Raw genomic sequence first — 13741 nt, forward strand, 5'->3', positions numbered from 1 at the left:
CACTGTCCTAGTACACAATACTATCTATCTATCTATCTATCTATCTATCTATCTATCTATCTATCTATCTATCTATCTATCTATCTATCTATCTATCTCCATCCATTTATCTAGCTAGCTAGCTAGCTAGCTATTTTAAGCAATTACAGTCTCCTTATTTCCCTGCAAGAAATGGTTCACAAAGGTTAACTGATCTTCTTGATGGAAAGGAAAAAATGTTATTCTACTATCTGGCTTATCTTAACCAATATCTTTCAATGTGTGCTCCAAGGCCCTCCGAAACTTTCAGAAGTGCACAAAATCAAAATTATTCACCAAATGAGGCTGAAAAATACTGTAATACAATATTAAAAGCCCATCAAACAACAGTAAGAAGTTGTACAGTAGTGGTAGCAATTGCATCATTTTAAACTTTAATATGGTAATTATTAATATATTTAGAAAATTCATACAAACAAAACCTCTTTAGGGATACGCCATCTTTTTTTTTAAAGTGAAAAGACATCCTAAGGGTAAAAAGAAAAAGAAATACTGATCTAAACCATCCTCGGACACTCTTAGTAGCACATTGACAGACAGAGGCAAAGTTGTGAGGAAAACTTTCAACAGACAGTAGGTGGAACATTTTTTTCCTGGAGCAAGATTGGGCATGGAAGGCTCAGTATGTGAACCAAATCCATCCACTGAATTCAAGCTAGATACTTAAGAACTTCTGATTCAATTTGTTGCCACAATTGCTAATATATGGATATGGCTGTGCATGGCAATACAGGTAGTCCTCAACTTATGATGAGACAAGAATTACCATTGTTAGGTCATAAAATGTGACTGCATCACTGCAGGGATGACAATCCTTGCGATCTTGGTTGCCATCATTAAATGAACCCCACGATCCATAGATGAGACAACTTCCTGCTGGCTTCCCATAATCAAAGTCACTGGGGAAGCCATCTGGAAGTTGCAAGTCCAGGACTGGCAGGCAGGTAAGCGCTATTGCCTGGTGGGGCAGGGAAGAAATGAACGGTGGGGGGTGAGAGGCATCTTGTGGCTCAGTAAGGGTGTGTGAGAGGTGCTGCATGGGTCAGGAGGGAGTGCAAATATGTGTGAGAGATACCGTGCAGGTCAGGGAGGTTTGCACCAAGTTCAGGGCAGGTTGGGGTGATTGAGCAGGGATGCAACAGGATGTGCAAGGCTGCAAAGAAGTATGGTTCAGGGAGGTGCATGGTGATTCATGAGTGCCTACAGCGGGGTTGGGGAGAGTGCGTGGGGAAGGGGGAGATCACCCCAGCAATTTGTGACCTTTCCTATTGTATTTCCCATTGAGTTTCTGGAGAAGCCAGCAGGAAGGGTTGCAGATGGCAAGCACCTGATTGTGGGATGCTTGGCAACCAATCATAAGTGTAGACAGGTTGCTAATTGCCCAGATTATAATCACATGATTATGGGGTTGCTGGGATGGCCAGTTGCTGAACGAATGGTTATAAATTGAGGACTATGTATAATAAATTGCAGGTTTTATTCCTCTCATTACTTGGACAACTGATTTCTTGCCTGTGGCTCAGGTGTTTATTTATTTAAAATATGCTTCCCAAATGACGCTGGTTAGCTTATAACTAGGGACCAACATGAATGTTGGTTGGATGGATGGATGGATGGGCGGATGTGGATGGATGGATGGATGGATGGATGGATGGGGATGGATGGATGGATGTGGATGGATGGATGTGGATGTGGATGGGTGGATGTGGATGGATGGATGGATGGATGGATGGATGGGTGGATGGATGGATGGACAGACGGAGAGGGGGGGAGAGGGGGAGGGAGAGAGAGATATGCAATATACAATTGACTGTAAGATCAAATATTCAAACTAACACCCATGCAAAACTAAACAAGCAAAAGGATAATAGCAAGCTTCCCTGTCACCCTGCATCTGCAAGGCTTGGAAGAAAACTGGGATGGGATGAATCCTGATGGAACTCCTGGGGGTGGGCATTCCAGAGGGCAGGCATTGCAACTGAAGCACTGTAGATGTGTTTCCTAGGTCTCATAAGATGACACCTGGTGCACCAAACTGGATGGGCAGAAACCATGAGAGTTAGGCAGTCCCTTGGTTATCCAATCCCTATATCCTAAAGGGCTTTAAAAGTGATAACAAGGACCTGGTTATGGCACCCAATTCTGCTGACACTGTTTATCAAATCTCGAAAGCCACTTATGCCAAAGCAAATCTGGGTAGCATAAAATCAAATTTAAATAACAACCGTTCAAATAAGTTAACGGAACATTGAGAAAGATAAAAGCAGCAACCTTTCAACATACATACATACAGCTTTCCCTCCTGTGACCCACCATCCAAACATAACCTAAAGCCTAGGGGCAAAACCAAGTTTTAAAGGCTTGCTTGGATGAGGTTAGAGTAGGGGGCATACAAATCTCACGGGGTAGGGGGAAACCTTCCTTTTAATCATGATGAGCAGCTTACGCAAGTGTGTGCCTCTGACTCCAAGGTTTATATTTCTGGAGTCAGAATAGCAGCTGCTTTGTAGAAAGCTGCTTTTTTTTACTTTTAGAATTATGCTGTACTAGAGAGGGTTATCACTTTTTTCTTAAATAAGTCCCAATGCATTCAGTGAAATTTACCAGTAAGCAAATATGGAAATGATTATAAACTCAGTTTATTATACCAGAAGTAAACCCAATTCGATACACTGAAAAAAAGACATATGTAAGCAACTACTGTAAGCAACATTATGCATATTTCTTTGGATTTAATGATGTTAGACGAAAATTATATTCTAGGTAGAGGTGGGGTGTACATTCCTAAGTAAATAAATGACATTCCAGTAAGACATGGTTTACTAAATAAACAATGATTGGTTTTTACCCATTAAATAATGAATTCCCTTACAAGCTATAATGGCTAGTTTGCCCAGGATGCTAATCCAAATCCACATTATGGATTAGCATGACTGATGAATCAGCATTATGTGACAAATACTGCCAAATAAATAGGATTAAAGCTGAGTATCTTTTAATACATTTTGTGGGATGGAACATCTCATTGGCCAGCTGAGGAAATCTCCATTTTTAAAGAATGCAACCCTGGAGGGGAACACATTGTTAAATTTTATAAAAGTGGGATAGGGATTTGGAAGCAAGTCACCAGATTTTATGTTAACCTAACACAATACCGTAGCAAAAAGTAGGATATAAATCCTACAGATTTGCCAAACATGGTTTACTTTCTCCCCTATTTTTAAAGCTTATTTTACAATTAGAAACTATTTGCACACTTTTGGGGTTTGCAGGCTAGGAAGGGTTGTTTCTCAAGACTACAGTTCTCAGTATTTCCTGGGAAGAGAAGGAAATAACTATTAAGTGAATGTTAGTATTTGCATGGGGAGTTACACAAACTTTAATTATACCTTCACTTTTTAAAAAATCATTATTTATTTGTGAGCTTGCATGACGCAGGTTCACAAACTAGTCAACCACATTCCAACCTAGGTTGTTTTATGAATCCAATCTCTGTGGTAAGGTTACGGTTTGTTGTGCAATGCAGACACATAAGTTGAGTGAGTAAACCACATCTTTCTTAACTGCAGTGAAGCACGAAGCACGGACGCTGTCTGGAAAGCTCTGCCCTTTCATTCTTGATTTACGAGAGTTGGCTATGATGGTGTAGCCTTGCTGGAAACATACTAAGATCTGCTGGTGGTTATTCCTTCTTAGAGAGCTTTTCATGTGCCCTTAAATCAGTTCTGGTGCTGAAGCCAATCTAATCTCTCTGCAGGCACTGTGTTGTCCCAAGAGGGTCCTTGCTTTTACCTTGAGGGGAAGCCTCCTCCTCCTCCTCCCCCGCCCCCAGAGTAGAAAGGGTGAGATCTGGGGAACCGTCAGGCCAAACAGCTTTCGCTAGCGTCACAGCCTCTGGTTTTCCAGCTGGCAAGACTGACCGTAACTGCAGATGTGTTGGATGTCAGCCCAACTCTTCCTGAAGGAGGGGGCAAAATGGTTGGGAAATATGTAGCCAGTTTGTTTTGGCTGAAAGACCAGTTTTCTGTCCAGGCAGAGGAGAAAGAGAGAGAGAAAAAGATGGGTGGGTCCTATTTTGTAGTGACCCCAAATGGCTGACTTCACAATATGTTGCTGGAGATGGGGCTCGAAGAGGAGCTGGCTTCAATGGAACAACAGCAAAACAATGGCAAACCCCAGCTGTTGTTTTATTTAATCCCTCTACACTTGCCCCGCTTCCAAATAAAGGAAATCCAGGCCAGGAGTCACTTTTTTTTAAAAAAAAAAAGTATATTATTATTGGTTGTCTGCATTTCTTGGCATGGAAAAGCAAAGGCTGGTATGTGTACTGTATAGGCTTGCCTGGGATAGGGGCAAAAAAGCAGACAGCATTAAAAAAAAGGCTTTTACAAAATTAAACACATTGTCAACTTAGAAGAAACACCTTTCAAATATTTCCTCTTCAAAGCTGTATTGTACCAAATTCTGGAACTCCAAAAGAGGTCTTCACAGGAGTTGAAAAAAGAGTAAAGGACGGCTGGCTATTTTTCTGTAACTCAGTTTTAGAGGCAAAGATCAGCAACCAGGCTGCAGCATAAAAATCAGAATTGATTTGATGGGAGGAGCCAAAATCACGACGACACGATGTGCAATCTCAATGCTCTGAGATTGTAGTCGATACTTTTGTCCCTGGGTGGTCCAAATGGACCTAAACCATCCCGCAGAGACGGTGAATAGGAAGAATACATCTTGCTGATAACAGGGACATCGCAAAGTCTCTGATTGATCCAAGAGAAACTCTTCAAGCCGGTGACAAAAAGTCCAGCCAAATGGCTGATGAAGTCGGGGTGGCTCCAAAACGGAAGGATATGGAAAGAGAACGTGTTTTCACCTGGTGAGGAATTTTTACTGTTTTAAAAGTGTCAGCCTATAAAAAAAACAAAATTAATTTAAATTGGGAAACAGAAGAAATAAGCGGCGGAATTAAATTTGGACTGGTTTTGAACAGTGGGTTATCTTACTTTTTAAATGCTATTTTTACGGATGGAATTATTCAAGCCTTTTAAAACGAACGGATTAAGTTTCCTTCTTCTATTTTTCTTCTTTGACTATTCTCTATAATCTATGGACTAAAACTCTCCTCTTTCATTACTGTGGGTGTTTTTCTAACTCATTTAAGAATCGGACCTTTTTTAAACTTGAAATACAAAACGATACAAAAAGAAACAAAGAAATGGTAACATTGTAATATTGTAACACTGCTACTTGGAGGCTAGAGGTTTGTGTTTTGGAAATGAAATACTTTTTTCACTGATTATCCTGGCTTGGCACTTCAAGGATTCACAGCTTGTTTATAGAGAGTGATAAAAAGAAGAAGAAAAACATACAGATGTTCCTTTGAAGTAGATTTTTAACCAGAGAAAGGTGAAATGTTATTGTGATGCTTAATTTTGTTAAAATCTTTTAAGCTAGAGCAGTATTGTTTGTCAGCTGGAAATCATGGCGCAATTTCAACACCAGAAAGAAGTTTTAAATCTGCAAAAGATACTCTCAGAAATACAGAAATTATCAAATACAAGTGAGAGGATGGAGAAGAAGTTGGATTACTTAGTGCATCTAACAGTAAAATATGACGGAGATATTGAAGATGTTCATCTAATGGAAAAAGTGGCGGTTAAAATCCAAAAAATCGAAGAGGAAAATGAATATAAAGAAATTTAAATTGCTGATATTTATGGTGATTGGTTTGTTTCTGAAAACGGAAAGAGTGGAATACTGAAAGAGGAATTAAATGGAGGGGAAACCTATCCCAGATGGGAAGATACAGAAGAGGAAAACAAATAAAAGAATTTATGGATTTAAAGAGAGAAATCTTATTAGCAATAGTTTTGATAACACCACCGATAATCAAAGATAAGCTGATTAAGGAAACAGAAGAAGGGCATCGAAATTACATGAGAGATTTTATAAGCAAAGAGTTGATAAGAGGAGTCCATACAAAGTTGATTAAGGAGATGATTAGAGGACTGATGCCACAAATGGCAGAAGATATGACACTGTTTTGTTACTGGAAAGATACAGGTTGATAGATGGAAGAGTATAATTTAAAACTAGCTAAACTTAGTGAAATTTAGTGATAATAGATATAGTTAAATAAATAATTGATAATGATAATAATGTATACAATGTGTAGTGTTAAGTGATAAGTAATAACTGGATATGAATATTGAATGGTACCCATGAAAGGAAGATTAGAAACCCTTTTGGATTATATATAAAGGTTAATAATAACAAAAAAAAATAATTAAGTTAGATTCAGTTAAGTCTTGATTACTAGGGGGGAAATAATATGATGCAGGATATAGTTAAATAAAGGAGAGATAATGATAATAACGTACATATTTATATATGCATGTATGTATGTATGTATGTACATACGTACGTATGTATGTGTACAACATAAGGAAATGAGATGTAAATTGTAAACAGTGATTTGGAAAGAAGGATAGAAAACTTTGTTCTTAAATATTATGGATGTTTAGCTAGAATAGGACATAAGGATTTAGTGTCATTGGAGGATTTTAGCAATAGTAAATGAAATGCCAGTATGTGGTTATGTATTAAATCTTGGTATATTTTATAATGGACGTATAAACAACTATAGTCAAATGAAAATGGAGGTATGATGACGGTAACATGTATAAATATCTGAGTTAAAATACTTGTGTTAATATGAATTATGCTTGATGACTGTGGAAGAGATGCACGAAAGTCTTTTGTAACCAACTGATATTTCTACAGTATGTAAAAAAGGAAGATTTTATGTGTTGTGTTTGTTTTGAAAATTAAAAATATTTTTTTTAAAAAAAAAATCAGAATTAACACATATAATGATATTAAAGTGTATTGACAGGGACTGGCTGAAAACTCTACAATCTTTCCAGTTTCTTTGGCCACAATTTGTATATGCCTAAACACATGCTTAAAAAGGGACGCGGTGGCTCAGTGGCTAAGACACTGAGCTTGTTCATCTGAAAGGTCAGCAGTTCGGTGGTTCGAATCCCTAGCGCCGCCTAACGGAGTGAGCTCCTGTTACTTGTCCCAGCTTCTGCCAACCTAGCTGTTCGAAAGCACATAAAAATGCAAGTAGAAAAAATAGGGACCACCTTTGGTGGGAAGGTAACAGCGTTCTGTGCACCTTTGACGTTGAGTCATGCCAGCCACATGACCATGGAGATGTCTTCAGACAGCGCTGGCTCTTTGGCTTTGAAACAGAGATGAGCCTAGAGTCGGGAACGACTAGCACATATATGTGAGGGGAACCTTTACCTTTACCTAAAACACATAGCTTGCAGTGAAAAAGCAAAAAGCAGTAATGAGACTTCCTGTTTTCAGGTATATATATTTAAGAATATATCACAAGAGGAAAAGTGGTTGGGAGGGATGAGGGGGAAAAAAACACACACACGTGCAGGTTGAGAATTAATTTAAGGGCTGCCCTGAGTTCATCCTATTCAAGAAAAAGAAGAGCTAAGAGATGCTGGCCTTTCAATAAAATTATAGTAGTGTAGCATTTTTTTCTGCCACAACCTGACTGAAAGACTGCTGCCAAAGAGCAATTGAAAAAAATAGAAAAAAATAAAAGCAGTGCACATTTGTTTAGTGACCAAAGCCCTGAAAAAAGTGACTTATGACCATTTTTCACTCTTACGACCACTGCAGCATCTCCATGGTGATCAAAAGTCAGATGTTTGACAATTGGTTTATTTTTATGATGGTTGCAGTGTCCTGGGATCATGTGATTTACCTTTTTTGACCTTTTGACAAGCAAAGTCAATGGGAATTAAGTTTCACTTAGCAACCATGTTACTAACTTAACAACTGCAGTGATTCGCTTATAGTAACTACTGTGGCAAGAAAAGTCATAAAACAGGGCAAAACTCACTTATAACTTTCTGGTTTTAGCAACAAAAAAATTGGGCTTAATTGTAGTTGTAAATCGATCTGTATCTCTTCACATCATGTCTAAAAGCCCAAGAGACAGAAATCCAAATAGGATGGACAAAAAGAAACAAGGACAATTCTCAATATTTGAGATTTCTTTTACACACACACACACACACACACACACACACACACACACACACACACACACTCTTGTTACAACAGACACTCTTTCACAGTTGACCTTTTCCCCCACACACATGGTGCCAGCCGTATAGATTCTAATCACAGAGAAGAATTGCTTAGTTAGAGTAGTGAAGTCAAATCAATATAATGTAACTAAGGTTTATTCAATTTGCTAGATATGCAAGACACACTGAATTATAAAGGGTCATACACTATGTGGGATTTATTAACTCTATCTTCTCTCCAAAAAGATCATGGATCTACAATGCTCGAAGTTGCTGATTTTCATGAAAATGTGAAATATGAAGTATAATGCAGCCCCAGACTGCATTAATAGAAGGAGAGAATCATGTGAAGTGTTAATACCACTTTATAATGCCTTGGTAAGGCCACACTTGGAATACTGCATCCAGTTTTGGTTGCCACAATATAAAAAAGTTGTTGAGACTCTACAAAGATTGCAGAGAAGAGTAAGGAAGATGATTGGGGACTGGAGGATGAAACATATGAAGAACAGTACATCTAGTCTTGTGAAAAGAAGGATTAGGTGTGATATGATAGCAGTGTTCCAGTATCTAAGGGGCTGCCACAAAAAAGGGGAAGTCAAGCTATTCTCCAAAGCACCTGAAGGACAAACAAGAAGCAATGGATGGAAAATAATTAAGGACAGAAGCAATCTAGAATTAAGGCGAACTTTCCTGACAGAATAATTAATCAGCGGAACAATTCGCCTCCAGAAGTTTTGTGGCTGCTCCAACACTAGATGTTTTTAAGCCAGATGTTTTTAAAGAAGAGATTGGACAGACATTTGTTTGAAATCATCTAGGGTTTCCTGCTTGAGCAGGGGGTTGGACTAGAAAACCTCCAAAGTCCCTTCCAAACTCTATTATTCTGTAACTATATTTTTTTTTCATTTAGTTCCTGTAATTCTGGAGCCCTAAATTTTCCAAACCTCTTCAGAATTCTTAATAAAACATACTTGTCAATTGATTGGGAAGCAGGGGAACTATCACCATCTAGTGGCATCTCTCAATGCAGTAGTGAATGACCACACAGTTTTTATAATATTTAAGTGATTTCAGAAAATGCTCCCCTCCCCTCCACTACTAGATGTTGCTGAACCATCATGTGTAATAACCCCAAGCAATATGGACAAGGTTGATTGATAATGACTTAGGTTTTGTGTTCCAGGTTGAAATAGGATGTATAAGGAAATAAGCATCTTGTTTATTATGTTAATTCAGACAATTTGAGTAAAACAGAACAGTTTTTTTTAAAACCAGCCAAGAACAGGAGCAAATGGAAGGAGAAAATGGGTTTGTGGCCAAGATTATTAAGTACAAGCTAAGTTTAAATATGGTTTACTTTGTTTTACCTTTAGCAGATTGTATGAACCCAACCAATCGTGGATTGAAAGAAAGAACAGGTAATTCTTGTGTACTATTCATTTAAAAACAGCTAAAAGTTACAACAACTTCAGAAAAACTGACCTGTCCTTGAAGATACAACCATCACACCATACCACAGTCACACAATCACTATGCAGCATTTATGGTTATGCGATTGCAATTTGCAACTTTCCCAACTAGCTTCCAACAAGCAAAGTCAATTGGGGAAACCAGATTCTCTTAACGGTCTTGTGATTCTCTTAGCAACCACATGACTCACTTTACAACCACATTAACATTGTTGTGCAATTGAGTTTGGTAATGTGATGACTTGCTTAACAATGGCATCATTTAGGAACCAAAATTCTAGCCCTGGTTGTGGTCGGAAGTCGAAGACTACCTGTAAAGCTCACAATGTGAAAAGTTTATCTATAATGCCAGCAGGGGTGGGTTCCTGCCAGTTCTAATCTTTTCTATAGAAGAGGTTCCACCAATCTACAGTGTCGTTTAGAACCAGTTCTAGCTCCCTCCCCCCCCACCCATCCGCACATCATCAAGATGAAGAGCGAGAGGAGGAATTCTGGGAGTTGAAGTCCACAATTCTTAAAGCTGTCAAGTTTGAACACCCCTGGGGGTTTTTTTTCTAAAGGGTTAGGGGTGCAAGGATCTTGTAACTTGACAGTTTTAAGACTTGCACACTTCAATGCCAGAGTTCTTGAGCCAGCATGACTGAAGGAGGAATTCTGGGAGTTGAAGTCCACAAGTCTTAAAGCTGTCAAGTTTGGACACCCCTGGGGAGTTTTTTTCTAAAGGGTTAGGGGTGCAAGGGTCTTGTAACTTGACAGCTTTAAGACTTGCATGCTTCAATGCCAGAGTTCCTGAGCCAGCATGACTGGAGGAGGAATTTTGGGAGTTGAAGTCCACAAGTCTTAAAGCTGTCAAGTTTGAACACCCCTGGGGTTTTTTCCCCTAAAGGTGTAGGGGTGCAAGGGTCTTGTAACTTGACAGCTTTAAGACTTGCGTGCTTCAAATGTCAGAGTTTCTGAGCCAACATTTTGGTTGCTTAGCAAGAGCATTGTTAAGTGAGTTTCACCACATTTTACAAGTTGGCCACACCCACCTGGTCACATGACCAACAAGCCACTCCCACAAAGCAGGCCACATCCACAGAAGAGGTTCTAAAAAAATATGAAACCCACCACTGAATGCCAGGTGCAACTCTTTAAATCAGAGGAGGGATTAGCAATTAATCCTAATTACAAAAATCTTGTCACACTCAAATAACATTTAAAGTTGTGGGGATGAAATCAGCCCTTGAGCCCAAGGGATCTTGGTCTCTGGCAGCCAAAAGGAAGCAGGGAAATAAGAGATGAGAAAAGAGGAAAAAAAGGATAAAAAAAGACAATATGTTGTGGCAGTGGGGATGAAAAGGAGGCAGTTGGGTTGCCATCATTTTTACTTTAAATCATCCCTATTTCTGTTTTTGGTCTTCCCCACTGCTACCCTGTTTTCCCCAAAAATAAGACCTCCCCGGAAAATAAGCCCAATCAGGCTTTTGAGTGCATGTGCTAAAATAAGCCCTTCCCGAAAATATTGCAACACATCAGCAGCCATGAGGTGACCACGTTTACCACCTCCTGCACCTCAAAAATAATAAGACCTCACTGAAAATAAGGCCAAGCGCTTATTTCGAGGGGCAAAAGAAAATAAGACCCTGTCTTATTTTCAGGGAAACACGGTAACATGGTTTCCTCAGGGGCAAAAGGTCTCATGACAGGAAAAAAAACATTCATTTGATGAAACAACTGGGAGGAGATACTAAGTTTTTACACAGTATTCCTCCCTAAGGCCAGAGAAAGGAATCAAGGTGGGTTTTTTTCTGAATGATTGTAAAGCTATAAACATTGAGTATGTTCTTGCCCCCAATTTTTATGATCTGAATAACTGTTTATGAATAAGAAGCTTAAAGCAACTTAACAAACCATGTTCACTTGAAAATAAGACCTCCCCAGATAATAAGCCCAATGGAGTTTTTGAGCACATGCGCTAAAATAAGCCTTTCCCTGAAAGTAACACCCCCCCCCCCGAAAATATTGCAACACAGCAGCAGCCATAAGGTGACCACACTCACCGCCGCCTGCACCTAAAAAATAATAAGACCTCCCCGAAAATAAGCCAAGTGCTTATTTCGGGGATCAAAAGAAAATAAGACCCTGTTGGAGATGAAACCATTCAGACAGAATTTTCTTTTCAGGAATGGCCGTTTTGATTACAAGCAACTGCAAGATTTTGTGCTATTTTTTAAAGCCAACCCCTGACCCCCAACTGTCCTCTCACTTATCTTTTGTATCAATATAGGTAGTCCTTGACTTATGACAACTGACTCCAAAATTTATGTTGTTAAGTGAGACATTTGTTGATTGAGGTTCGCCCCATTTTATAACCTTTCTTGCCACAGTTATTAAGTGAATCACTGCAGTTGTTAGGTTAGTAACACGGGTGTTAAGTGAATCTGGCTTTCCCACTGACTTTGCTTATCAGAAGATCGCAAGAGGGGATCACATGATCCTGGGACGCTATGAGTATGAGTCAATTGCCAAGTGTCTGAATTTTGATCATGTGACCATGGGGATACTGCAACGTTCGTAGCTCACTTTTTTCAGTGCCGTTGTAACTTTGAACGGTCACTAAATGAACTGTTGTAAGTCAAGAACCACCTATACTGGATATTCAATACTGTAAGTTAAAAAACAAAGCTGCTTTTAAAAAGTGGATGTTTAGTCTCTAACTTCCCTCTTCTCTGCATCCAGAAGATTTGCAGTGTTTATAAATATTTAAGCCTGCTTAAAAACCAAACTGTAGATGTTTGTATTTGCTTTGCTGCCTGATGGGTTGTATGAACAGAAGCCATTCTTTCTTGAATTTGGATAAGCTTCTATTGTGAACATATGCTGTACAGGTAGTCGACGACTTATCAGCACAATTGTGACTGTAATTTCTGTTGGTAAGCAAGTTGTTAAGTGAATCATGCCCAATGTTACACTTTTGCCATGGTTGTTAAGAAAATCACTGCATGGGTTATGCAAATGTGGGGATAATTAAGCAAATTGGCTTCCTTCATTGACTTTACTTGTCAGAAGCCATCTGGGAAAATCACGAATGGTAACCATTGACCCCAGGATGTTGCAACCATTGTAAATACATGCTGGTTGCCAAGTGCCTGAATTTTGATCAGATGACATGGAGATGCTGTAATGATTATAATAGCAATAGCACTTAGACTTATATACCGCTTCATAGTGCTTTTACAGCCCTATCTAAGCAGTTTACAGAGTAAGCCTATTGCCCCCAACAATCTGGGTCTTCATTTTACCAACCTGGGAAGGACCGAAGGCTGTGTCAACCTTGAGCCTGGTGAGATTCAATCTGCTAAGCTGCTGGCAGCCAGTGATCAGCAGAAGTAGCCTGCAGTACTGCACTCTAACCACTGCGACATCACGGCTCTTCTTGAGGACCAGTCATAAGTCATTTTTCAGTGAACAACCACTAAGTGAATGACTGTAAGTCAAGAACTATCTGTAATTTCATTGCCATGTGTTGTCGACAATTGGATAGCATAGGTGTTGTATCTTTCTTCCAATGTTGGGCAAAGTTTATCACTGAAGCTGTGAGTGTCTGTCTCAGCGTTCCATCCCCCTGTTCTTTTTTCTTTTCTTTTAGTTTTCGTAATTAAAAATAAGGTGGAAACTTCTGTATTATTAACCTCAAAGATCTAAATTCAGCATCAACTGTATAATTTGACCAGCTCTGTCCATTTACATCTCAGAAATCTTTTTTAACATTGATATACATTTTCTATTTTGAAAGATAGTTTAATCATTGCAGTGTTAATATCTTCTAGTTCCTATTATATATGTACCACTTTACCTGGCTATTTGTATTCTATAATGTAATAAAACAATTAAAAAAAATAAAATGTTTCTGAATAAAATAAAAACCTCCACATAACTCTAAGGTAGCATGTCTTTATTTTAGACTTTATTCTACTCCCTTGGTAGTGGTGAGGTAGGGGGTGGGGGCAGGAAACTATCATTTTGCTCTCATGTATAAAAGGAGACTAGGAAAATGCAACATATATATTCCTTGGAAGTACTGGAGGAAAAATTGACTTTTTAAAAACTTGATAGAACAATGAAACATATGGT

The sequence above is a fragment of the Thamnophis sirtalis genome, unplaced genomic scaffold, assembly GCF_051295495.1.
Source record: "Thamnophis sirtalis isolate CommonGarterSnake01/CBP01778 unplaced genomic scaffold, rThaSir2_p1.2 scaffold_3, whole genome shotgun sequence".
In the NCBI taxonomy this organism is placed as follows: Eukaryota; Metazoa; Chordata; class Lepidosauria; order Squamata; family Natricidae; genus Thamnophis; species Thamnophis sirtalis.